This window comes from Passer domesticus, chromosome 3 (genome assembly GCF_036417665.1).
Source record: "Passer domesticus isolate bPasDom1 chromosome 3, bPasDom1.hap1, whole genome shotgun sequence".
In the NCBI taxonomy this organism is placed as follows: domain Eukaryota; kingdom Metazoa; phylum Chordata; class Aves; order Passeriformes; family Passeridae; genus Passer; species Passer domesticus.
In genome coordinates this window covers 15,034,434-15,061,776 of record NC_087476.1, presented here as the reverse complement: position 1 = coordinate 15,061,776, position 27,343 = coordinate 15,034,434, and the positions used below count along the sequence as shown (strand labels likewise).

The 27,343-nt window shown below is 40.0% G+C and overlaps 1 long non-coding RNA gene across 1 annotated transcript; it reads left to right on the top strand.

The window, feature by feature from the left end:
* Positions 1–22: 22 nt before the first annotated feature.
* LOC135297919 (uncharacterized) lies at positions 23–27,343 on the top strand. The gene is made up of 3 exons (XR_010359852.1): positions 23–163; positions 16,684–16,770; positions 25,354–27,343. It is a non-coding gene; the product is annotated as an uncharacterized LOC135297919 (long non-coding RNA).

Below are 27,343 nucleotides of genomic sequence, written 5' to 3'. Positions count from 1 at the left end.
CCAGGAGTGAATTGAGGAGCAGAGGGCAGGACGGTGTGGTGCTGTTGGGAGGGATCCTCAGCAGGTCACAGCTGCTCAGCTTTACCACTGCTGCAGAGCAGGGGCAGTGGGAACTCCAAAACATGGAGAAGAAACACAGACAAGAGAGTTCCCCTCTGGGCTGGTGAGTAATTTTATCCCTGTTTCTGTAAAGTTCTTTTATAGAAGTTCCCTCATCAGCTCCCTCCTTTTCCCAACAGGACAGAAGAGAATACTGCCATGGAGAGCCACACTCTGGTGGTCCCATAGGCTGAGATCAGGAGGGGTTTGATTATTGTTCCACTGTTTTATCCCAACAAGTGATTTAATGAAAGTCAAGGTGTTTTCCTCTGTTAATTCCTGGAGAACATCTTGCTCATTTGCACATCTTAGTTGTTGCACGTGTTCTGGAGCAGAACTGAGTCTTTGCTGTAGCTTGTGCAGTTGAAACACATCTTCAGAGATAGCAGAACAGATAATAACAACAACAACAACAATAATAATAATAACAACAACAACCATAATAATAACAATAACAAAAATAATAATAGTAATAATGATGATGATGATGATGATGATGTTGTGGCTATGGGAAGCTGCACTGTTGCTATCTGACTCATTAAAAATGAGTTCAAGCTCACAGAACCTCAGTTCCACAAACTTTATTCAGATTTTTGGATGAATTGAGATATTTTTGTATCCTAAAGATCAGTTTACAGTCTTTCATGCTGAACTTTTTGTTATGATTCCAAATTTATAATTCTCTGTACTTATTTGTTAAAGAAAATGCACAGACTGATTCACATCTAAGTATAGAAATATTGACTGTGACGAGGTAGATAATTTTGATAGTCACAGTTTGCTTGGAGAAGCTTTTCCTACCATCTCTGATAACAAGAGAATTTTTCCTCTCTCATGTTACAGTGCGTCCCAGTCTGTGTAACATCTATGAATGATGCATCCAAAACATGGCAGCCACTGCTCAGACCTGTGCTAGCTGTGGGTTAATGCTTATTTGAGATCTATATTATAATACAGAAGAAGGAAATGAAAACAAGTCAAGGAATCTTTTTTAATTTTTTTTTCATTTTCTTGCTTTGTTTCTCAGGACATATTCATGTCTTAGTAAACTGATGGCTGACTTTTTCTTTGCTATCAATCAGCATTGTTTTAATTCAGAATGTGATAGTAAGTAGAACTCTATATTTTAATACTGCTTATTAATTACAAGTATAACACATCTACTCTCTGTGCTCAATTTTATCACCCCTTTTTGTCTTCCCACCCCAAGATTAGGAATCTATATTATCTGTTCTGTCATTATACTGGAGATAGGAAAGCATTTTTTACTCACAGGTAATTTGCCCTACAAATCTATATATGAATGTAATGTGTGCATGTGAATGTAAATACATATCTAAAATTTAGGTAGTGCAGGTCAACTCATAGTCTTGCCCCTCAATCAATAATTTAATTTCATTTATTCCAGCCTCAAAAGTCTCACAGTTGCAATTTCCTAAATATATTTGGGTTTGTTTTTTGGTTTGGGATGTTTCCCCCTTTGGGGGTATTAATACAATTTCATAACTGGATTAGTGCAATCAGTCACTCTCCAAGTGAGGTAGAAAAGTTACGGACAGCAGGTGACACCCAGCTTCACTGATTCATATGGATGATAACCAGCCCTTAATTTATTTAGATCAATTGTTTCTTTAAATATGGCTCTGGAAAATGGGCAGAAGATGTAGACACTGCATGTTCAGCATGTTTGGCAATGGCAAGGCCATCACAGATTCGACTTCAGGCATAGCATGGAACAGGGGCAAAACATCAAATCTGTGGCCCCTGAACTACTGTCATTCCTTTTGGTGCATGGAATCATAATTCCTCCTTGTTAGAGAAGGCAAAGGAAATAAATATACTGCACAGGAAGTAAATCTGAGTTTTGCTGGTTCATGTTTTAGCGTGAGGAGTCAAATCGTGGATCCAGTGCTCTGCCTGTTCTGCATGGTGCCCTCTTTCCTGTTCTAAGAGTGGATAAGCAGTAGGAAACCTTGCAAAATTTTGTTTCACTGCTGCAGAAAATGGAGGGGAGGAGCACTTTGTTTTTACTTACTTCCCTATAGAAGCGAGCACAAAATTTAGTCTTCTGTTACATTTTCAGCAAGCAGGAATAAAGTGTTTTTTTTTTTTTTTTTTTTTTTTTTTTTTTTTTTTTTTTTTTTTCTAAATTCAAGGCACATTGTCAGTTCCCAGAAAAGCCAACAGCCCCATGCTGGAAAATGGATACACAGCAAAGACTTATAACTCCATCAATATCTGCAGTTATGCCACAAGGAGCAGGAATGTTTTGTACTCTTGGGCGAGTTATTCTTTAGCAAAGTGGATGGCTGCAGTCTCCAGAGAATCACTGCTGTGTGGGTTTTTCTTTTCTTCCTTTGGCCTGCCTCTGCTGCCTCTGGCAGTTCTGCCAGTGAACAGAAATAAGAAGCAAAACCAGAGCATTGCTTATGTGGTACTACAAACCATCTCTCACATCAGTCAGCCCTAGACTCTTGTAAAGGTCTTCTTACTGCTTTTTCTTCTGTTTGCTAATGAAGCATCTTCTTAATGATTATTCTGATTCCTTTCATGGACACATGTAGTATTTTACCAAACAAATGGATATCTAAGCCAACCTAACCCATTATTTTCATTATCTTTTGCAAAGGGTGTATGCAGGATGCAATTGTCTTTTATAAAGGATTGGAAATCACCTCTGCATTGAGGACCAGACACATGGACAAATAACATGGAAACCCATGTCTAAGAGCATCTTTTGGTAATTGCAACCTGCAAGACAAAACAGCTCTAATTTTTTTTTCCTCTCAATTTCACCACTTTTCTCCTGAATTCATTTTTCTAAGAAAGGATGATCTCCATATGATCTCTTTGTATGATTTACTTTTTTCTGGACTTTCATGTTCCTTCTTTGTCTTCTCTAGGCTTTCTGGTCATATTGGTATTTTCTAATGACTCCTATCATTGAAAGCACAGAATCTACTCATTAAAGGCAAATGAACCAAACAAAACATGCCAGAAAATGACAGAAGAAGCTGAATGAGATTTGAGATTGAGATACTCTGAAGGATGTTGTCAAAATATTTATGACACGGGAAGAGTGCAGCCAAGGCATCACATTAGTATTGCTGAAGTTTGTGAGGAAAAATGGGATGATTTTACCAAGATATGTGGGGTATGGAGAATGCATGTTGCCACTCAGAGTGCTTGTTTGCAAACAACAGATTGTAGAGTCATTGAGGTCTAAGTAATTGCAGCTTTTTCCTCTAAGGAAAAAAACCTTCCTCAGCACTCCATCAAGTTTTTAACATCTAGATAAAAATAGTCTTAGTTGATCAGGTCTGTGAGAGAGAGCAAATGCAGTATGTAGGGAGTAATTAAAATGAAGATGTCAAATAACAGATCTTCCAGGTTTTCCTGATTATATTCAGTGGTTAAAATCACATGAAGCAGACTACTCTTCTGAAGGTAACAAATAAAAATCTGCCAATAGCTATATTATGATCAAAAGAAAATTTGATTGCACATCTATATTTTGTCTAGAACAATGGAACTGTGATTATTATAGAAAAACATTTAGAAAGTCAACTTGAAGCTAACAAGCATATATGGCATTTGGACAGATATCTTTTCTGCCAGTTTTATCTCTAAACCAAAAATTCAGACTCCAGTTACCAGCATCGACACGAGGATTGAATCAGTTTCTGGATTTTTTAGTTTAGTTTGTTCTTCTACCTGGTAGGAGACAATATTTCCACTATATTTTTGCTAGAGAATCGCATACTAATTTCATTTCTCATTTCTACAAGAATGCCTGTTACAAAGGGTACTTGCATTAAGCTAGGAAGTATATGGCAAGCTGGAAGTGTGGGTTCAGCTCAGCATATTGGCTGTCATGTATCCAGTCTGAACTGAGGAGATAAGCTGTTTCTGTATTTAGAGGAAAAATATATGCACCTCTGGAGCCACTGCACTGATTTCAGATGAATCCATGTAGGCATCTTCAATGTAGGTACCTTCCTGTATGTGAGCTGCTTAAGACCCTACTATAGCCCTACAGCCAACGAGGAACTACTCAAAGCCTTCAAAGGAATTTAGTGGGTGTCTCATCCCATCCCAAAGTGGACAGGTGCATCAGCTCAGTCAAGCCTCACTGATTCTTTTGACTAAGAAATTCTGAAGTATAAGTTCTGAGGTGTTTGCTGTGCCCTGAGATGCTCTCCTGGCTGCAGCAGCTGTCTGCAGAAAGGGGCAGATCTTTCCCTGCTCATTTTTGTACTTGTTTGGGCCGTGGGTGTGATGCAGCTGTCCTAAATCTCCACTGACTACAATGTTTTCAGCCACCTTCCTTAGCTGTGAACACCTGCTTTTATAGTAGAGGTATCTGAATGTGCAGCCAGATCTCAGCCTTTGGCCCAAATTCATCTCTGAGATGGCCAAGTGAAGGCACTGAGCTGAATTTGTTGTTACCTAATATTATTTTCAAGTCTTGTACACAGCAGAATGAATAATTGATTTTTTTACTTTGGTACTGCCACTTCCAGAAACACTTCATATCTAGCAGAATCTATTGTCCTGTGTCTGCTCATTAGCAGTACATTTTTTGATTCAATTACTTTGATTAAGGTAAATAGAAAAGCTCCTGTTCATGTACAAGGTTGTTATTGACAGAATATTTGCAGTTAAAATGGAAACCAGCCCCCAGCTACTGCACATATTTGCTTAAATGAGAATCTGGAGACCTGTCTTTGCCTGACAGCTATATGAAGAGGAAAACTATGTTGTCCACTTCAGGTTTTTCTTTTTTGAAAGCAATATAAACCCAGTCAATCTCTACATTCCTGTGAAAGCATTACTTCTTACACTTTTTAGGGGAAAGAAAAAAAAAAATGCATGTAGGCAGAAATGGCTCTCTAGCAAGCCCTTGGTTTGAAGGAAACATCACAAAGTGAGACAATTCGCACAACAAAATACATCTGAGTTTGGATTAAATTTTTTGTATTCATATCTCCATAGTTTTAGTGGGGCTGTGGCTATAAGTGTAATTACAAAATACAACATAGTGATTATATAAAGCAAATCTTAGGTGTTTAAAAAAATCTGTATATTTTCTTCATCTTCTTCATATGAAAACAGAATAAAAGTGTGAAGTAATATAATATTTTTCAAGAAAGTATGAAAATTCTCCAAAGTTCCCCACCTGAATGGTGACATTTATAAGCTCATTTACAAAATATTTAGGAATCATTTGACACTGGCATTTGAAACCTGTGCAAGATGAACATATGCAGGTTTCCAGATGCTGTGCTTTAATATGTCCATATTTTTAACAGACTGCAGTTTCTAAGATCAGGGTATGCTAATTGCAAGCTGCTCTGAACACATGGGGACTGCTCAGCTTTACAGCAATTCAAAGAATAACAGGAACTTGTAATTGAGTGTCATTACATAGAATAGACCATTTAGGAGGTAAGATGAAAATAATATAAGGGGAATGACATTTGTCACTGATAGTTACACTTAATGTATCAGAAGAACTACGTTTTGCATGTTTTGGCTGAAGAAGAATGAAAAGCACAAGGACAACTCTTTTACTGCTGAGCTGGTCAAGTGTTCACTGTTCCTTGGGCTGGACTAATTTCCACAAGGGACTCCTTTCTCCTGACTCTGGTGGGGTTGCAGTGTCCATTTTTTACAACAGCTACACGCAGAAACACCAAAATTGCAGTGCTGACAGACAATGCAAGGACGTCTTGATTTGTAAAGCTCGATTGTATTGGCCTGTTTCTCATCTAAAGGACAGAGTCTGGTAAAGACAGGACCAGAAGTGTCAAGTAGAAACATCACCCAGCAACAGTACACTAGTGCTCCTTACTTGTAGCCTAACAATGGTTTTAATTATACAGTTTCTGGGATTTTAGTTTATTCCTATGGACAGCCTGGTCTTTAGCTTCATGCCGGTCCAGAAAAGGATTTTATTAGGATCTGTTGCACTTCAGTTTCAACATCAACAGGTTTTGGCCACAGGAGGCCCTGCACTCAGTACTTCTGCTGTGCTTCAGCTGTGGGACATTACCTGTCACAGCACATTCTGTGCACAGAGATGGCCACAGCATGCAGGAGCCACGGCAGCATGGTCAGCACTTCTGTCTCCTTGAGAAGTTTCCTCTGTAGTGTGTATTGAGAAAGGAAAAAAGGCAGGGGTTTCTACCATGTACAATGTAAAACTCATCCATGAAAAATTTTGAGCAGAACAGGCCCAGCACTCCTCTTATTTATTTTTGTTTAAGGTAGAAGGAACTTGGGGGCAAAAATTGGGCCAATGCAATTAGACTGAAGATTTTAAAAGTATTTATGGAAAACTTGTAAAGCAAGCTCCTGAAGGGCTTTGATTGTTTATGCTCTTTGTTGTGCCATTCAGCTGATGCCTTATCTGAAACACGCCTGTCACTAATGCTGATGCAGAAACCAAAATTGCTCCTTCTAATCCTGATAGTTCAGAGATCAATGGTATGGCCATGGGAGAAGCTTCTCTGATGACACAGAAGTCTTAGGCACAAACTAATTCCTTCCAAGGACTCTTCAGGTGGAATTCCGTTTTCTATTAATGTGGCATTAAACACCTGCTTACCTTTGCTCCAGACGGGTTCAATGTTGCCTTCAGTCTTCTAAAATTGTTTCAACCTCCACAAGATTCCTTCCTTCCTTCCTTCCTTCCTTCCTTCCTTCCTTCCTTCCTTCCTTCCTTCCTTCCTTCCTTCCTTCCTTCCTTCCTTCCTTCCTTCCTTCCTTCCTTCCTTCCTTCCTTCCTTCCTTCCTTCCTTCCTTCCTTCCTTCCTTCCTTCCTTCCTTCCTTCCTTCCTTCCTTCCTTCCTTCCTTCCTTCCTTCCTTCCTTCCTTCCTTCCTTCCTTCCTTCCTTCCTTCCTTCCTTCCTTCCTTCCTTCCTTCCTTCCTTCCTTCCTTCCTTCCTTCCTTCCTTCCTTCCTTCCTTCCTTCCTTCCTTCCTTCCTTCCTTCCTTCCTTCCTTCCTTCCTTCCTTCCTTCCTTCCTTCCTTCCTTCCTTCCTTCCTTCCTTCCTTCCTTCCTTCCTTCCTTCCTTCCTTCCTTCCTTCCTTCCTTCCTTCCTTCCTTCCTTCCTTCCTTCCTTCCTTCCTTCCTTCCTTCCTTCCTTCCTTCCTTCCTTCCTTCCTTCCTTCCTTCCTTCCTTCCTTCCTTCCTTCCTTCCTTCCTTCCTTCCTTCCTTCCTTCCTTCCTTCCTTCCTTCCTTCCTTCCTTCCTTCCTTCCTTCCTTCCTTCCTTCCTTCCTTCCTTCCTTCCTTCCTTCCTTCCTTCCTTCCTTCCTTCCTTCCTTCCTTCCTTCCTTCCTTCCTTCCTTCCTTCCTTCCTTCCTTCCTTCCTTCCTTCCTTCCTTCCTTCCTTCCTTCCTTCCTTCCTTCCTTCCTTCCTTCCTTCCTTCCCTTTCTTTTTCTCCCTTTCTACACAGCATAAAATGAAGTTGGTGAGCATTAAGATTCAGTTTCTAAAGCAGTGTTCACTGAGTAAAAAAAATACGATGCAGAAATTTCACATCTGAGCTTCCTTCCTAGTTGATGGAGAGACGTAGACACTTCTGGAATGTGATTCATCTTAACCTAAAATTAGGCCTCCTAAATAGGACAGCCAAATTGCACTTCAGATTACCTATTGCTCTCCTTTGAATACAAAGCAAGCCAAAGGCATTGGGATCAGATGTAGCTGTCGAGACTGCAAAAGTCTAAAGCTAGGTGAGATGAATCCCAGTCACAAATTTTGAAGAGCATAGACCAAACAACTGCTTTTGATATGAGAATGAAGGATAAAATGCCCAAATCTTTAATCTGTGTTTACTGCAGTGTTGGAGAACTTTTTGGTGAGGTAGCATTGCTTAGACTTTATTCATTTTTGAACTTTCCGGAGCTAGGAGACTAGTTCACACTGGAAAATATGTTTGCTAAATTCCATCTTGTTTGTCTATAATGCAGAAAGAAAATCATGTTTCTCTCAGATGCCATTTGGTATAATCCACTGAGTCATTTCTGCTGCATTCTCTTAGTCTGCTGCTTGCTCTGCTTATGAGCAGATCATTTTGCATACTGAAAATTTCATGTTCTTTCAATTTTTTTTAAAATTAGGATGATAGAAGAAGAAAAATTAGTTTGATGAACACAGATGGTGCTTTTAAATTACAATAATAATTTTCAGTTAATAGCTCACTTTCCATCTTCAGAGCTGTATATGTCCTAAACATTGGTTTATCTTGCAATTAGGTCACACGAATATTGTCATATTAGATAAATACATTGTGTAACTTAATGCCAACATCTTCAATAGTCTGCCATAAATTCCACTCACTGCCCTTTTTCCCATAATCTGGGTATCTGTACCACAAAATGGTGTGTTTTCTGAAATGAACCTTTAGGGCACATGGCTTCCACAGTTATGCTCAGCCTGCTCAGAAATGCATGTACAAGTTAACTGCAAAATCTGTTCATCTTGGGGATTTTTAAACTTAAATTATACAGTTCACATCCACATATCTAAACTATCAAATCCAGTCCATCCAACTGCAGACATCTAATGTGCTGCATTTTAAATATCAAAGCAAAACAGTTATCCTAAAAAAAGATCTGATATTTGCCATTCAGTCAGTGGTGAGATGTCTTCAAAGGAAGATCCTGTCTGCCTGGATTTCTGGAGAACTTTTTCACTAGGCATCTACTCTGCAGGCACAGATAAGGTATCTAAATTAGGCTAGATGAATCCTGTTCTTTAAGAATCAATGTTCCCACTGAAGTTAATAGAAATTGAGTCTCTTTACAGGAATTAACTTAGGAGTTTAACCCAAGTCCCAGAGGAAATTTGTAGCAGAGCTGGAAAAAGGATCTGCCAGGTCCAATCTTATGGCTGCACTCAGTTGCCATACTTTGGCATCTAGTGAGTGGCCTTTGGTGTGCCTGAGGATGCATGGCTCTGGGTGTGACAGAGACCCAAGACTTGGGTCCTTCTGGACTGAGCCAAGAGGAGCACTCTTGGTCATTGCAAAGAGTCGTAGATGCCTTTTTGCAAGGCACTACACTAAGCTCCAAGTTTTCACTGCAGAATTTGAGAAGATATGTAGATAAAGTTCTATTTCTAAAGAGCCTCAGGGTTTTATTAGCTAAAAAATACAGCATGGCTTTTTCCTGTGCCTCTTGATCAAATTCTATTTACAGTCAGTATTCTCGCTCCATGCACCCACTTCATCAGACCTGTGACACTCTAGTTTTAATGACCAAATGCAGGAAAGTACTTTTACCTGTTCAATAATTTCTTTATCATAAAACACACACAAAAAGGCAGTTTCTTCATGCCAGCCTTACTGGTGATTTGTGGTTTCTTCACTGTCCACTAGTACATCTGATAACCAGGTATCTTCTACATCTATATTAATGAACAGTAACAAGAGCGTTTTACAAATAGGGCTGCCTCTTGCTTAGGCCAGAGGTCTGGGGGATCAGGATCCACTTCTTGTCATTATTTTCTTCTACAATCATGACTCCTTTTGGAAATAGGTAAACCTATGCAGTTTGATCTGTATTTCAGTTACCAGCAGTGGATCGATGTGAGAGAATGCTGTGCTGAACCACAAACTAAACAAAGCTGTGTTGTGCCCTTGTGCCGTGCAGATGTGGCAGTTTGTGCAGAAGCTGCTTGGGGTAGCACAGCATGGTTTCAGGTGATGCAGACAGCTGAGCTACCCCATATCCATCCTTGCAGGGATGTGGCTCCAAACTGTCTGCACCCAACAGTCTCCCCTGCTTTCTGAGAACAGAGGAAATCTGGGTTTCTAAGAGCACTAATCCAGGGCCATGCCTGAGCTGTGCTGCAGCCAGCCACGTCTCAGTGATCAGGTACCAAGAACTGAAATTCATGCTCACTGGCTGCAGCCAGTCTGGGCTCTGTCCACCACTGAAAGAAAAGCTGGGGTAGCTCAGCATATTACAGGATTAGTCTCAGTTGCCTAAACCAGAACTATTTTTCTCCTACTTTCCCAGCACTCTGTAGCTCTGTAGGTATCAGATATTATCTTTTAATAGCTTTAATAGCACTACTGTTGTTCTTCTTCAGCAAGAAAAGAAAATCCATAATCCAAGCTGTCTGAAAATTGCCTGATAAAATGTTTGGAGAAAATTGCCACCCACATCCTGTATTCCTCTGCAAGGTATGGGAGCATTTCCAGCACTTGTACAAGATGAGAGAACATGTGTCTTTAAAAACGTGGATACTTACGTTTGAACATAAATATACTAATGCTGATAAGAAAACTGGGTATGGAAGTGTTTATATGTGACTTTAAACAGCTATCAGGATAGACATGCTAGTCATGTAATCTTTTAAACATGAACCTCACACCTTCATTTTCCTTGTACCTCCTAATGTTTACATGAAATTACAAGAAGAGGTAAAGCTATTTAGTTACAGAGAAAGCAGTCAGACTTGTAGAAGCCAGTCTTGATACCCAAGTATATGACACTGAACATCTGGCCTTGTATTTTGGCAGTCTGGTAAAAGCAGTCTGATTTCCTAGCTAGAATAAAACCTGTCAATGGCAAACCACTCAGAATGGAATAATTGATCTGTATAGACAAGGATGCTGGATCCTTTAAATTAATCAGTTTGAAAACACTGGATTCCATATTTGTGTCCAGCACAATGGTGCAACAGAACACTTAAGGGTCACTCCTGTGCAACTGGGGCTGAGTTCCAATGCCCACCCTAGTGCTGGTCAGTTCACATGCCCACTCCACTGCTGGTGTGGGTGATAGCCAGAATCTCAGTGCTAGTGATATGTTCAAAGCTCCGGCCACTACAATGACTTGTAGCATTAATTCAACCAAAAGTAATTGTTACACAGAATTACAGACTTTCAATAGAACATATTAACTCCTAAAAAAAAATCACACTTCAAGCTATGACACTCGCTTTTTTGGCTCTAACCAGTTGGAGATCAGTAAAACCAGCCTCTGTTAAATAGCCCCATCAATTTTAGGCTTTCTCTTAGACCCTGCCTCTGATACATCCCAAGGCAACAGGTGAGGTCAAGAAAATGCCATTCCCTTCATTCTTCAGATGGTGAAAAAGAAGCCTGTGGTAAATGTATTTTGTGTTGCCCAATATTGCTTCAAAACTATGGGTACATTTCCCCATAATGGATAGAGGTCTTGAGTTCCACTCCTGCCTTTCATCCCTGCCCAGGTGCTTAAATTATAACTAAGTTGCCAATGGGCAGCACCAACCCGTTCTGCATTCATTTCAGTTATTCAGTGTATTCCAAATCTTGTTTACATCCAGTATCACTTCACTGCCACAGACATCCAAAACTTCAGTGCATGGGGAATTGTCTCTCTCATTACAAGTCTGTAGATTTTAGCAGTAGTCTTCCCTGCCAGGCCATATGAAATATTGCACTTTGTAGGGTAATAGCATCCTTAATAGAAAGAAATACACCCCATATTTTCCCCCCACATTATTTATCCACAAACCACTGAGACATGACTGGTAGTTCTGTTCCTCTTCTCTGCTCTTCTTTCTGAATACTTTTCTTTCCAAGGCTTTAGGAAATTAGTGCCCCACTCTGCTTCTAAACTGCTCATAAATAGGTTTATTTCCTAGAAGTTTTATGAATTTTAGGCAATCTAATAAATGTTTTGTGCAAATCTGTTTATATTTTAGCTTTCAAAAATGGGTTAGCCTGAATGCTATCTAATGCTTCCACTAGCAAGGATGTGGAATTGCAGCGGTATAAAAGCTGCAGTTAAATAGGGTTTCTGTCCTCTTATGGGATTACCTATCCTTTCTAAACTAGGAGCCCCTTCTGTGGTCAGAGGAGTCCAATGACATCTGAGCTATTGGCATGAGGTTGATGAAGATGATGCAGGGCTAATTGCAGGGCTAATTGTAGTTCTCTATGTTTCTGGCTTTGGAAGTCAAGCAGGAAAAAAATGAAGCATCTAAAATGGCTCCAGTGCCTGTGTCTGGGCAAGTGAAACTCGTCCTGAAATTCAATACAAATGAGAGATGGTCAGTGAAGTTGGCAGAGCTTCACCCCACTTCCCCTCAGAGTGTGACAACTGATTTGAGGAAGATTGCCACTGTGCTTTGCTGTGGACATAAATCGATAAGGAATCCATCCCCTCATCCCACCAGCAGAGAAACAAAGATGAATATGGCTTTCCCAGTCAACTTTGATAGCATGAGGCCTCTGTGCCATATTCTCAAGGCAGCGGGAGAAGGCCAAATGGAATCCCCAAATGGATTTTTTCTTGGGAATGGAGGCTTGGCTCTACCCTTGGCTGAGTTCTCTTTCACCTCTGCCCTCCTGTTGACACCTGCATGATAACACAGGGAGAAGGCAAGTCTTTCTGTTGGTCTAAGGAGCTGAATGGTTGTACCATCCCACATGCAAACATCCCAAGGAATAGGATTGGAAGTGACATTTTCAAAGGTAAAAGGGAACATTCCTAACTTCCAGAGATTACCCAGCTCCTTCTTATGGTGGACTTAGCTCAAGAGTACTCATGACAGGTACTTAATTTCATTCAGAATACTCTAGGCAATGTTTGCTTTACATTTCCCAAGAGATCCTGCTTTTAACATCTGCTTATGGCAGTTGTTAGAAGTTTTATTTATTCTGTGGAGTTTTCTGAGGATAACAGGGACAGCTGTTCTTCACAGTCAGCTGTGCCTCACACTGTTCTTCAACTTCAGTGCTTTGGGATGTAAATATTCCCCTCAATGCCTGGCTAATAGCTCAGAGCAGATCTGCAGCTTCTCTTGACACTGACAAAGTCAAGGGATTCAGTCTGAGAAAAAACATCACAAATTCAGGTGTCCACATGCTTTGGATCTGACAGGGTCATTGTTGTAATCCCATGGCAGGTTTATATCCTGCAGTGGCAACACAGCCACACTGAAAAAACTTCCTAAGGCAAGTACTTTCAGCTTTTTTATGCCTCAGAGAGATCAGGCCCCAGATAAATAATAAGTTGATTTGTTACTCTGACAATCTACTGTGAATAGCCATCTACTTCTGCTGTGTCATCATAAAAATCAGTCCTGCATGGAATGGTGTAGGTTTTTCTAAATAAACAAAATTTTGGTAAGCTGATGGTGAATGCTTTGATATAAATGAGAGGAGGAAGGTATCTACTGAAGGCGGGTTTTTTAATTTATCTTCCATTTACAGGTTGTTTAACTCTTCCTGTTTGATCCCTATTGCAGTTACAATGTCTGCTGGGATTCACCTTGAATTGAACTACACAGAGCCTGGAGAATTTTTACCAGTTACATACAGTTCTGAATAATTCAGTGGCTTTTGTGCAGCGCCTTTACTGAAATTACAAATTGGAATGAAAGTTCTCATACAGCCCAAAGGAATGTTAAGATTGGAGAATCAGGTTTTTATGGAGATACTTTTGTGTAAGTAACAGAAAATGGAACTAAAACTGAAAATTCCAGCAAAGAAACCAAACCAAAACTACAATAAACAACCAAGAAATAAGTCTAGAATATAGGTCCAGGAGGTAAAGCACAGGTATTACAACTGAGGCAGTCTCAGAGTCAGCTGGGAGCACAAACAAAACAACTTTTTGTTTTAATGGAAATACCTTTTTAAAACACTCCTTGTCTTTGGTTTTCAGCCAGCCCAAAATATCGCAGTGACTGATGCCCTGTAAACACTCAGGCACCAAACACAGCTGGTGGCTGAAGGAAAGAGGCCCAGCAATGTGGGTGAGCATCTCAAAAGGTTTCACCAAACATTGTTGTCCATAACTTTCCTGTGAATCTGAGTTGACTATGTTTGTTTGCCATTTTGGTTAGAGTCGAAGGTTTTAGACTCGTTTAAAGATTTCAGGTAGGTTGGGTTTTTCTTGCTCATTCCTGCTTGAAGCCTCACATCTTTATCATGAACACAGGCCAGATGCCTTGGATACGTTTGCCAACAATTCTCTCAGGCTAGGTTTTCTTTTAGGTATTAGCAATTCCATCCTGATGTAAGATTTATAGAAATTTGCTGTACCTGTCCCTAAATAAAACTAAATGAACAAAGTGTAGACATGAATTCATGTGAATTCATCGGTTTTTGGATACCACTTGACCATAAAATTATTAAAACAAGCTGATATTTCTACACAGCTACTTCAACACCCAGGCTCCAAATGGTATTTACAAACACACAATTCATCATGCCTTGACTACTACATTTAGAAGATAGTTTATATCCTTGAAAGTTTATTTATTTCCTTCAGAAATGTAATTTGTTCTAATAAATTACATTCTCTATTTAAAAGCCTATCTGCAGAATACATTTATTTTACTCTGAGCACGACAATTGTGTCTCTGTCATCAGGGTGGACTTTGCCAGTAGAAACTGGAAATGTGCTCTGCAGCAAGCAGTATTCCTGCTGTTTAAACCATGAGTCCTGTAAAGAGCTAGCTGGCCTTCTCTTTATGATTTCAGATCTGTATAGAAACATCTGCTACCAAAACATAACAGTTTGTGGATGGATTAAAACAAAATCTCAGTTGTCAGCAAATGTCTATTGATCCCTTCCTCTGGCTTCCAGACACTGTAAAGCTGGGGCTGCCAGATAAGACAAAATGAATGGGGACTTTTTTTCCCAATGCTAATAGCACTGTGAGGTTGCAGACTGTCTTCATCTACTCACTCTTCTTATTCCTTACATCCTCTGCCGCAACTATTGTTTCTGGAGACTGCTGTCACTTGTAATGCTTGGTCCACAAACCAGTGCATGGAAATTTGGCACCTTGATGTGATAGGAGCAGGATGCTGAAACCAGATCTGAAGCCTGCCCAGGTGACTCTTGTCCCTGGCATGCAGGAGGGCATGAGAGCAAGCCTGAGTGAAGAACTGGTGCATCCACCACTGCTTGGTGCACTCAGAATGAGAGCCAGGCAAGTACTGAAAGGAGAATCTCCCATGAGTGAGCCAGAAACACCCAGCATGTTTAACCCATGTGCTCCTTCAGCAGCTGTTCCTGTGCTTGACTCTGAGCAAGTGCTGTGGTGGTGGGGAGAGGGAGCTGGCAGATGCAGAGCAAATCCCAACACATGGGAAAAACTAAGGTGTCATTGCTTTAGTTTTTTTTGTTACAGGCAGATTTACCCAGTGGTCATCAGGCAGCATTTTCCAGTTTTAAAACCTGATATTACCAATGGCACTGGTGTTCCCCTTCTGCAGTTGCATTAATGTGAAAGAACATTTGCTGTATGAGAAGATAGAGTTATCCTGGTAATAAACAGCTTTGCATTGGAGTAGCTGTATCTCAGTTAAAACTCGGAGTGATGGTAGTATATCAATGTGGCTAAAGAGTCCTAACTGCAATGGATAGTGGTAAAAATATGCAGTGTAGTCCAGCTTCTTAACTGGTAACTCCTCAGCACCTCCTCTCAGCTTTAAATCTGTGCATGTTCATTTGACCTGGGGAAGCAGGTGGAGGAGGCCAAAGCTAGGGACCATGAAATGAGAAAAAAGAAATATTTTCACTTTGGCAAGATTTTGAGTCCTTGTAGAAGGATTCATGGATATGTTAGCAGAGGCAGGACACTCAAAGCTGCTGCTCTGTGAACAGTTGAAAAGGACAGTCAGTGTTTTCCCTGACACAGCAAGTGCCATGGTCCAAGGCAAGGTACAAGAAAAATAATCAAATTTTGTGATCTAATAAAGAAATAAAGTGAATGACAAAGGCACTGGTCATGACAGCTAGTTTTGTTTAGCAAAGATTACTTGGGCTTTTTGTTGTGGTTGGTTTTCTTTGTTTGCTTTTGTGATATTTGTTGTTGTTGTTGTTTTGGTTTTTTGCCCCTAAAAGAGCTTTATTGTTCTGTTCCTCACATGACAGTACCTTTCTGCTGGCCACTCAGTGTCCTTTTACAGCAAGGAATTGGTGTCTGAAACCCTGTTGCGTCCTTAGGGAATTTATTGTGCTGCAGAAATGCTGAGACTGTAACACCTGAATGTTCAGAGGGGATTTAGACAATGAAACTGTATTATTATGTTAATGTCTGTACACTACCAGGTTTCCTTCCAAAATACTGCTGAGAACATATAATCCGAGAAAAATTAAAAATATTACCAAATAATGGACTTGTATTCTTAGGCTAGAAAAACTTCTCAAGCTTAATCTGGTAAAATAAATATCTTTTCTTCTAACTACTTTTTATTTGTCGTTTTCCTACACCAGAGACCAGACACACACTAGGAAATTTACTGCTAGTTCCAAATAGAATAAAGTTGCTCATCTAGTGGTAAGAAATGCACATATTTTGGGAAGGATAAAATGTCTACTTCATGATTTTCAGTTACTCAAAGAGGTTATTTATAGATCCACAGCAAAGAAATTATGTTGTTCAACTGAAACATCCCACAGCCCACAGTAAATATCAAGCTTTACACTTTTAAAAAGAAAAAAAGCTTTCCAAATATGACAAAAGAAAATTTCTTTCCCTAATGCCCACTATGTGTGGGAAGACAGATGAGAGATGTGTGGGAGCAATGTTTATTTTGGTGATTTTTCCTTCCTCAGGCACCTGTGACAGCTTCTGCTGGGAGCCCTCAGGAAGGCTGTGAAGAAGGGAGATACTCCCCGGAGTGAAGGATGGAGAAGGAGGTGGTGAGCTCAGCAGCTGACCTGTTTTGGACTCTGGGTGGGCTCAAAGGACATGTACAACATAAGGCTGAGTCTTCCTGCCTCTATCCTTCTACTTGCAAGAGGAAATCGTGATTTCTGTTTTCTCTTGGGGCAGAAGCTGTCTTGTTCTGTGAGTGTGCAGAGCAGAGGTATCAGTCAGACACAGCACCTCTGTGCCACAGAACACATGCCCAGTGTTAATTTTTCCTCATTGCTGTGACACGAGGCATCCTTTCTAAATGTGGAACAGTGGTAAAACATAGGTCTTTGCAGAGCTGGACCTGCAGAACCAGATCATGAGCCTGGCAATGATGAGGAGGCTGCAGCCTCAGGGATACTGTGCTGTCCCAGAGGTAACTTCAGATGTTATTTTCACTTTCATCCTCAGAACCTGGAATTTTTATTGACTCAACAGCTCTAAAATGGATAGTGTCAGTGCTGGGCTTAGGGGTATTTATTTATTCAAATTTGTTTGATGCCAAAGAGCCATTGGAAATAATCTATACATCTCCCCTTGCAGACACACTCACATGAGTTTTGTTTACAAACTGAAGACATGGTTGTTATTTATGCAAAAAATATTACAGCTTACCATGTGAATAAAAGGCTTTAGTGTATGAATCTTGAGATCATAAAATACCAGGTGGGGAGGGACCCCAAGGATCATCTGGTCCAGCTTTTCTTGGCAAAAGCATGGTCTGGACAAGATGGCCCAGCATCCTCTCCAGCTGAACCTTAAAAATGTCCAGTATTGGGGAATCCATCACTACCCTAGGGAGATTATTCCAATACTTGATTGTTCTTACTGTGAAAAAATTTCCAATTTTGTTTCATTGGAATCTCCCCAGGAGTAGCTTGTACCTATCACCCATTGTCTTTTCCATGTGACTCCTTAGAAAAAGAAGTCTCCATTTTCTCTGTAGCCACGCTTTAAAATCTGGAACATGGTGATAAGGTCTCCCCTGAACTTTCTTTTCTCAGTACTGAACAAACCCAGTTCTCTCAGCCTTTCCTCATATGGCAGGCTGCCCGGTCCTTTTACCTTTTCTGTGCTCCTCCAGCCTGTCCAGATCCTTTTCTGCAGGGCAGGGACCAAAACTGAACACAGTGTTCCAGATGAGGCCTGACAATCACTGAATAGACTGGGACAATGACTTATTTCTCTCTGCTGATGATGTCCCTGACCAGCATCCTGTTGGTTTCCTTTGCTGCAGCAGCACAATGCTCACCCTTGAGCTGCTGTCCCTCAGGTCCCTTTCCCAGAGCTGCTCCCCAGACAGGCAGATGCCAGCCTGTGCTGCACTCCTGGACTCTGCTCTCACAGGACCTTACACTTGCCCTTGTTGAACTTTACAAGGTTCTTGCTCACTCTTCCAGCCTATCCAGGTCTTTCTGCAGGGTGTCCCTCCTGTCCTGTCCCTGCTCTTGACTGCTATGCTTTCCTGTCTACTTCTTGCTCATTGCTGCAAAAATTTCCCAACTACATGAAAAAAACCCCAATGATTCAATGATACCTGTGTGTGTAATTGTAATAGATAGATACTAATAGATAATAAGTAGAGACAGTGCTCGTATTTAAAGAAAAACAGAACCATCTTTCAAGAAACTTGTGAGCAGGAAAAAGAGCAAAATGACTGCAGTTATAGTCTGTATTTTAATTGAGAGAACATTTTGTAATAAGTTTATGGTAAACAGACAAGGGAATATCACTTCCTCAGTTATTTGAAATATGCAGTGTGTTGTGAAACACTGTCTGGACCTACTTGTGTTTATGTTCTGTACTTACAGACTACAGATTTTTACCTGCTTTGTGAAATGCTGATTTGGAAGCTTTTGTATAATTTAAAAAAAAAAGCACCTTACTGTCATCATCAAGTAACCTGAGACAGAACTCTTGCAGAATATAACACCACATTATTATAATTGTTAACTTACATAATGACTCAGTTTAAGAGAAGAATTTTCCTCAATGTGTGTGCAACAATTACATACTTGATAAGTTTGTCAAAAATTCACCCATTTTGATGGAATGTTAAATTTTAGTCCAAACCCAGCCTGTGACAATTTGGGAAAAAAAGAAAAGAAAAGAAAAAAAGAAAGCAGAATGAACAGTATTATTTCAATTAAGGAATGAGTACAGAGGGAATTTAAAATATACTCCATCCTATTACCCTGAAATGCAGGGGTATTGTCTGTTCTGCTCTAGTGCTGTAGAAGAAGTTAGTTTCCAGAAGATGAAATTCAGATGATCCCATAAAAATATATTCATATACGAGGTGTATGGAGATGTGTCATGTGTGAGGTTCCTCAGTTTTTGTTCTGGCCTTACTGTAACATTTTCATGCTGTAAATATCAGGTATTTATGTTGCAGCGCTCCAGTTAGAAACCAGTTGTGGTTGGAGCAGTGAAATGTTTGGGGGTTTTTTTTGTAGGATCCTAATTCCACTCTTCATTGCACTTATTCTGACAGAAAATGAATTATTTTCATTGGTGTTTTACAGATTTTTGGCCACTTTTGAGATCAGAGGCCATGCACAGTGGGTGGATCAGCTACTTTACTGTTTGATTGGGGTAAAGAGCGCTTCCATTGCACCCATGGGTTCCCTAAAGGTTTTATTAAGGACATTCTTTCCTTTTGAAAAATGTACTCAGCGACAACAATTGAAGATGATTCAGGCTTAATAAGATGAGAAGGGCTACAGAGAAAACAAAGGCAAAAGCTAGTGAAAATCTATTTGGAGAATGTTGACTTTTCTCATGCCCTTGGGCTATATGTTCAGAAAGTATCCTTTTCTCTCACAAATCCCATCTGTCATTTCCAATTTCTAAGAGAGGGTCTGGCAAAGAAATGTGAAGAATCTCATGAATGTTAGAATTACTGGTGTTGTACAATGGAAATAGAACAGACTATTTTTTGACAGAAGAAATTCATGTCAGATAAATGAAGCTCAGTTAAATAGAAAGTTGCCAAAAAATGCAATAAAGACACTTAATCAAGATACATCCTTGTGTTGAAAGAAACTGCTTTCATAATATCAAAATATATTTATCTCTATAGCTAAAATATTTAGTTAAGGTTTGTAATTTCACTTTTTTTTATTATTTTGGCCTTGTACTGCACTAGCAGCATTGTATTTATAACAGAATATCAGAATGTAATATTTAGTATACAGTGTATAAACATTTTCACAATGTAAAATTTTAGTGTTGCTAAACTAGATTCCAGTGTCCTATATTTAGATTTGTTTGACACATTGCAGAGAAGTTTCAAAAATGTAGATTAGTTTCTCCTTCTTTCTGCATCTCAACAGAATGTCAGGGTATCAGAAATTCCTAGAAAATGTTATGTATATTGTAAAGGTCTAGTTAAAATTAATTAATATTAGTCAGTCTTATCAAGGAAAAGGATTCAAGAGATGAGTGAAGGCCAAACAGTAAATGGTTGATTATTAAATGAATTGTCACAAGCACTGAAACAGAAATGTCAAGCAGATCTTGAATCTGGGGAGCTGGGTTGTGGTTCCCCACCTATGCAGTGTCACCATTTAGTTCTTCATGCATATACATCACAAATTTATTGCAAAACATACACAGTACCTGATTTTGATTTCTGTACACAACCAGTCTAAGACCAATATGAAAGAACTCAGCCATGTATTGAGTAATGATTGATTATTTAGGATATTCATGGTGCTACTGGTATATCTGGCTCTGTTGTCAAATAAACCAAAGGCAAACCTCCCTATCATGAGACATTGACAGCTGCTTTTAAAACCCCAACCATAAGGTGAAAAATAATTTCCAAATACAGGATAAGGTAATTAAGTCCCTTATTATTTGTATAATAGATACATTCTATTTAAAAAAATATATTTAAAATAGAAATAATATAGATATATATATAGATGATATAGATATAGATATAGATATTATGTGTAGATATAGATCTATATATATCTATAATAACTCTATGATAGATATTATTTCTTGATATAGGTATATACTATATAATTATCTATTATTAATTATATATATTAATATATAAAATAATTTTTGTATATAGATATATAATATATAAGATCTGATAATTATGTATTCTGACTACATTTATGGGGATGTTTACAACTACCACCTGACCTCACATGTATGCTAGTACCCATACTTATTGCAAAATAAAGGAAATCTTCTTTGAGATTTGAGCTATTTTTGTAAGACTGTCTTTTTTCATGAGGCCAGCAAAATACTGAAGTATTTTTCATGATTGAAGTTTTAGATTTGAAGAGCCAGAGCCATTATGGTTTCCACTCTGATCTTTAGTGCAGTCCTATTTTCTGTCAGGGTAGGAATTTTTATGTTGATTTGTAGGACGTGTCCCTGTGATTTGTGGATGTTCTGACCAAAGAAATGGTTCTTTTTCCTGGTGGTTCTGTTACTGTGTAGTCTCAATAATATGCACAGAAGCCCAAAGAAAATAGTAGGGAGGACTGAGCAGTTAAAAGTGGGTATAGAGCATGGGGGAGATTAGATTAAGGTTAAATTTTAGCATCCCTGCCGTCATAGGCAGGACCTCCTTTCTCAAGGTCACCCAAGAGAAGTCACAGGGGGGTTGAAATCCTCCTGCTGCCATGAGTGAGGAGCCCCTGCCTGTGCTGTGATTACCCTGTGTTAGTCACAGCAGCAGCTCGCAGGGAGCTGGGCAAAAGCAATGAAGTCCTCGTTACTCATGGGGACAGAACAATGGAAAATGACAGAGAATCGTAATAAAGAAAGGTTTTAGCAGCAGCATCTCCCATTCATCACTGAGCTTCCTTTCATTTTCTTAGCCCTTTTTTATTTTGCCCAATGGGATGTCTTGGATTCTGTAGTTTCATCTTTGAGGACACCACTAGTGCATACAATGGATGGTGGTGCTCTTGTCACATCGTGCAAATGGGCTTATGACTCTACCCTGAGCAAAAAGTGAATTAGTATGAAAGATGTCAATACAATGTTAAATTAAAGAGCATGTAGTAATGAAAGGCATTTAATTTAGTAATGTTAAATGAAATCTTAAATGAGCAGAACCGATTATTGTATAAAACAGAATGGATAAAAGGCTTGACTCATCCCTTGTCTAGACAAATCACTTAGAAATATGTGGGTTAGCTTTAGAGCCATTCAGACAATGTAAAAGCTTATTTGTAATCTGTTTGTCAAATTAAAAATGTTTTTTTTATTTGACTCCTTTGTAAGCTATTAAGAAATACGATGTGTTGCCAAACAACTTAAGGTAAGTAACAAGAAGGCAAAAGACTTGCCCAGTGGCAGATTACAGATACAGAGTAGGGCCAGGAAATAATTTCTGGCAGATTGTGTGTCCTCCAGAAAATGTAGTTTTGATTGATTTAAAACTTCTTGTAAATTCCACTCAAATTCAACGAACACTTTTGCTAAGCAAAGCTAAAGAAGACAGGCAAAAAAGGAGATGCTGAAAGCAGTTTGTCAAGGTAGGATCATACAGAGGTTTGGTCTTCTTTTATCAAAGGCAACAAGAGTAAGAACATGGTCTCATCTCTTCTGAAAGCAGTGATTTGAACACCAATGGAAGAGGAAAGCACATTTGATGGTCTCCTTTCTCTGATCTATAGTTGAAGTGTTTACTGATAAAAAATTACTTTCATCACCACAAATGTGCATGCTTTAATGCTTCCACTCTATGCTGGCTGTGGGAAATACCACATCCTCCAGTGCCTGACTGCCTTCCTGGCCACAGGCAGGACTGTCACTATCCCAGGAGATGGAGGGAGCAAGTCCAGAGAGCCTGCAAACTGAGGGAGTCACTGTCAGCAAGGGGCTCTAGGGCATCCTGCCACAGCTCTCAGTCCTGCAGGGTTTAATGAAGTCAAATGCCCACAGGATGCCTCCATGGGTAATTGCATAATTGTGAAAATATGAACTCTGCCTTTGCTTCTGCCTACATGCCTTCCTCTCCTTCATCTTCTACCACTCACTGCAAGAAGGAAAACTATAGCTGCATTTACAAGAGCCTCTGAGAATTGCAGGCTTTGCTGAAGCCTGTATTTTTCTCTCTAGTGCCATGTTTTCTAGAATCAATGGAAGCATTTTTTTTTTTTTTGTTTCAACATACTGATTAATTGTTTTCTGGGGTTTTTTTTCCCCAACAGGTGTTCTTTACAGCTTTTTCATAGAAAATATTACATATACTTTCTTCTTCATTGAGCACACATATAGGAGTACTTGTGACCATAGCAGCAGAATTATGAATTATTTGATTATATTGCTCATTTTGATTTGGCACAATAAAAAATGTTGATTTATATTTAAAAAAAATATTTTTAAATGGTACACATTGAATTGCTACACATGATCCTTTTTCAAAGAATTAGGAATGATAGCTTGTACAGAGTATTATTAATCACCATTCAAACAGAGTATTATTAACACCATTCAAACCTCCAAGCATAGTAGAGGGCTGCAGGGTTGAATTTTTACAAAGAAAACACGTAAAGAACCAGAAACCACATTAAAAATCTGTGTCCCATCAGTCTTATATCTGTCTTTGTGTCTTGGCTACCAAAACTTAGGAGATAGTTTGCACATTGCACCTCCCTGTCTGCTGCCACAGTCTTGGTCTTTTCTTCAGGTCGACTATTGGTAACAAAATCATTTGGTGGTGATGGGAATGTTCAGCTTTGGAAAGGCCAGGCCCATCACTTCACCAGAGCCACCAGCAAGACCCTCTGATAGCACCACTACATTTATCTGCTCACTTACCCCAGTACCATTTACATTTCTCTGCTGGGCCTCCCACATTCGAGCTGGCTCCAGGGAAGCTGCTGGGCAGCAGCAGCAGGATTTCGTGGGTCCTGAAGGAAATGACTTACAGCAAGTTGACAAAAGTCAACAGTGGGAGTGCAAAGGCAGACAGAGCTGGGAAGTGCCAGGGCTGAGATCACCCATCCAAACTGCATTGAATCAGCTTGTGCCTATTTACTATGATACAGCCCCTAATTACATGTGCACATGCTAATTTTTGGACCATGGCCATATTCAATGTATATGCAATTCATAATTTTTAAGTCATTGTCTCTCTGCAACTGTAGTAAGTCTTTTCACCTAATTTTTTTGCTTTTCTTTGTACATGCAACCAAATTCAAAGTTTTTGACGGCAGTGTTTAAGAGCAAGAAACAGAATTCCAGTCCTTCCTCAAGAGACAGTGATGCTGTAAACAAGCCAAGGTTCTTAAATCTTTTACAGCATCTCCAACTCCCATCCTATTCATGGCTCACTGATATGCTTAATTTGAGCCCATCTGTTAGCTGCTTAAAGTGAAGGTTACATTTTATTTATTTAAAGTTATTTACATTAAATCAGAGATTTGGCTGTACTCCTTAGTGGTCACTTAAGGCAGGTCTAATTGTACAGGAAAACAGACTCATTAATGTCAAATGGAAAGCAAGGCAAATTGAAATTTGCAGCAAGCTATTACCAGCCCTTTAATAAGGTATTAATTAAAAGCTCTGATACAATAAACTGAATATATATAAATTTTGAACTTGAAAAAGGAACAAAGTAGCTAAAAGAGGGGAAGTAAACTGGGAAAAAACTACTTTGACATAATAGTCTTGGAGAAATATGTAAATATGCTGGAAACAGAGACACATAAAACCAGATTTGTGAGGTGAACAGTATTTGTTACAGTCCAGACACCCATCTCAGTTCAGACATTTAATAACCTCTTGTTCTTAATATATCAATTTGAAGGAAGTCTTGTGTATTGAGAAACATCGTACAAAGCACGGAGATGTATTAAAAGAAGTAGACAGTTTGTTTCTCTAGCTTTACAGGGACCTTTCTTTTACCATATCAAGGGATTTAAAAGACTCATCTGTTGCTAGAAATAGCAGCAGTGGGCAATGAACATCTTTCATGCTGAAGCTCAGATTCACTCCAGTACACACACATGAGACACACATCAGTACTGGGACCACGAGCTGCTGCCACTGCATCACAGAGCTTTCCTGCAGGCAATCAGTGCCCACAGCTCCTCTCCCACAGGCCCTGCTGTTAACAGCCCATGCCATCAAGTCATGCCCTGCTGCCCTTCAGATACGCTGGGGAGGAGAGTGAGGTTGGTGCTGGTGCTGTGGCAGTGCCACCACATCCATGCTGGGAACCACAGTGCCCATGGGAAGGCAATCCATGTGTTCTTGACGTGCCAAAACAGCTGACTTAATTGTAGAGCTTGTTATAAGGATAAAAGAAGGTGTGATTTGAAAACAGATTTGAAATATTGAGCTATAAAGGATAAACCAGCATGTTGCATAGCTGGAGTAATTTGCCAAAGAGGGGCTGCTGGGTCTTCCAGTGTGATTGTGGTGTTGCTGCACTAACCAGTAGAATCCTCCTTAGATTTGGAAACACTAAAGGGTTCTTACAGCAAAATATTTCCTGACCCTCTTACTAAAGCTGGCTGTGGTAAAGTAGTCAGAATAGGTTATCTGCTTCCCATTTCTTGTGATTGGCACAAAGTAATTACATGGTGCTTTTATTTTTTTTACAGAACCTTGTACTGTCAGCTGAAGAAGAGATGTCCATGCAACTGGCTGAAAACTTTGACCCCACAATACCCCAGTGAAGAAAAGAAGAATAAGATATTTCCATTCTCCATCTTCCTTTATATCCCTGATGGATTTTTCTACATTTTGATGACATGTTCCTGTCTCGAGTGGGTCTCCATAGTCTGCATTTAGTTGAAATAAGTGGTGAAGTAAGCAGTGCGTTAGATGCTGAGATCTCTTGCTGGATCTATCACAGATCCAGTGCTGCAAGTGTCATTTAAAACCCAAATATGACACAACAGAAGTGTGTAAGAGGGTTATACTCAGTATAAGCAGATTTACGTGTGCCCAAGGGTGTCTCTAGGCATTGAGGCAAACTGACAACTGGTCTCCATCTCAAATCCTTTTAATCTGAAGTAGTGGTGCTGCCTGCAAATGCTCTATTGGGAATTGTCTCAGATGGCCACATGATGGGTAGGAAATGTCCATGTTAGCTGGCCAGTGTGGGCTGGATCTGTGCCAGACATGCTTTAGCTGTTTCTTACTCAGAGAGTCAGAGTCAGGCCCCAAAATTTTGTTGAGCTTGTCCGTGATTTTGGGAGAAGGGAGAGGTCAGATGCAGGGCTGTGCTCAGTGCAGGCAGGGGCTGACTGCACCCCAGCCTGCTTGCAGAGAGGCTGTCCAAATCCTGCCTCTGTACTAAGCACCCTTCTCTAAGTGGAATCCAATCTTATCTCCCTAGGGTTGGCTCCTAACCCATTCACAGTCCTTCAAGTACCACTACAGCCCACAGCTCCGTGGGAGCAGCTCCGTGCATCTGACAGGAGGACAGAGGCGCTGCCTGGGATTCAGGAATGTATGAGCCAGACTCAAGAGGGGCAGTCTCTCTCCCCAGACTGGCACAAAGCCACTCAGGGGTAAAAGTCCTTTCCCAAAAAGTGGCCAACAAGGGAGGCAAACCTTGAACGTCAGCATCCCTGGGGACCGTGGTTACTGCAGGTCCCTGTGCTGCACTGTGGTGCTCTGTGCCCCCACTTCCCTCATGAGGAGCCAGGGTCACTGGGACCCACTCTGGGCTCCACCTACACGTTGTGTACCAAGCTCTGTTGGGGTTCAGGCACACTCCTGGACATTGGCAACCCCACCAAAGGCAGCCCCTGCCCCAGCAGGGTGTCCAGCAGCCCAGGAGCCTCCTCCCGGCCTGCAGGGCTTGGTGTCCTGCTGGGCCTCCTCCTCCTCCTCCCTGAAGGAGCCTGTCTGAACCACAGCCAAAACTTAACACAACTGTCAGCTCAAATCCATGTGTTGTTCTCTGAGCCAAAGCACCAACACGGGAATAAAAAAACCCCTCTGTGTTTCTTGTTGGGTCTGTAGGAATTCAATTGCCAGCACATATTGCTTCCAGCAGATAGCACAGCTTGACCTGTTCTCACAGGCAGCAGAAGTTGAATTTAGGAGTCCTAATAATTGCAGCAATCTGGTCATAAATGAATTGCAGGGCAACAATTATCTACTGAAATTTTTAGATTAGAGAAGCTTTCTTTTCATGGATGAAAAATGAATTAATGGAATGAATTATTATTTCTGCTCCCGTTGTTTGCTGATCTGTGATACATCTGATACAAACATTCATCAAGCAAGCCTGTGTCACTCTTTTCAGCTACAAAAACAAGGGTTTCATTTATTATGATTTCCCTGACCGTTCTTTGGATCATTTACATTTGCCCAAGTGGATTTAAAATGCTACCAGATCTCCTCTAACATTTCACAGGCACATTGAAAGGTGTAAAGAACTCTGAAAAGGTGCAAGACGAGGGAGAATAAAGCACAAGGATTTTAGCAGCCACACTAAGTAAAGTCTTTATAAGGACAGATCTGGCATTTCAAAAATAGTTTCTTCTCAACCTTTTGAGAATGTGTTGAGATTTATCATCTGAAAGGAGCTGATTTCACCTTTCAAACAGAACAATGTCCTGTGTGCCTTTTTGTAGG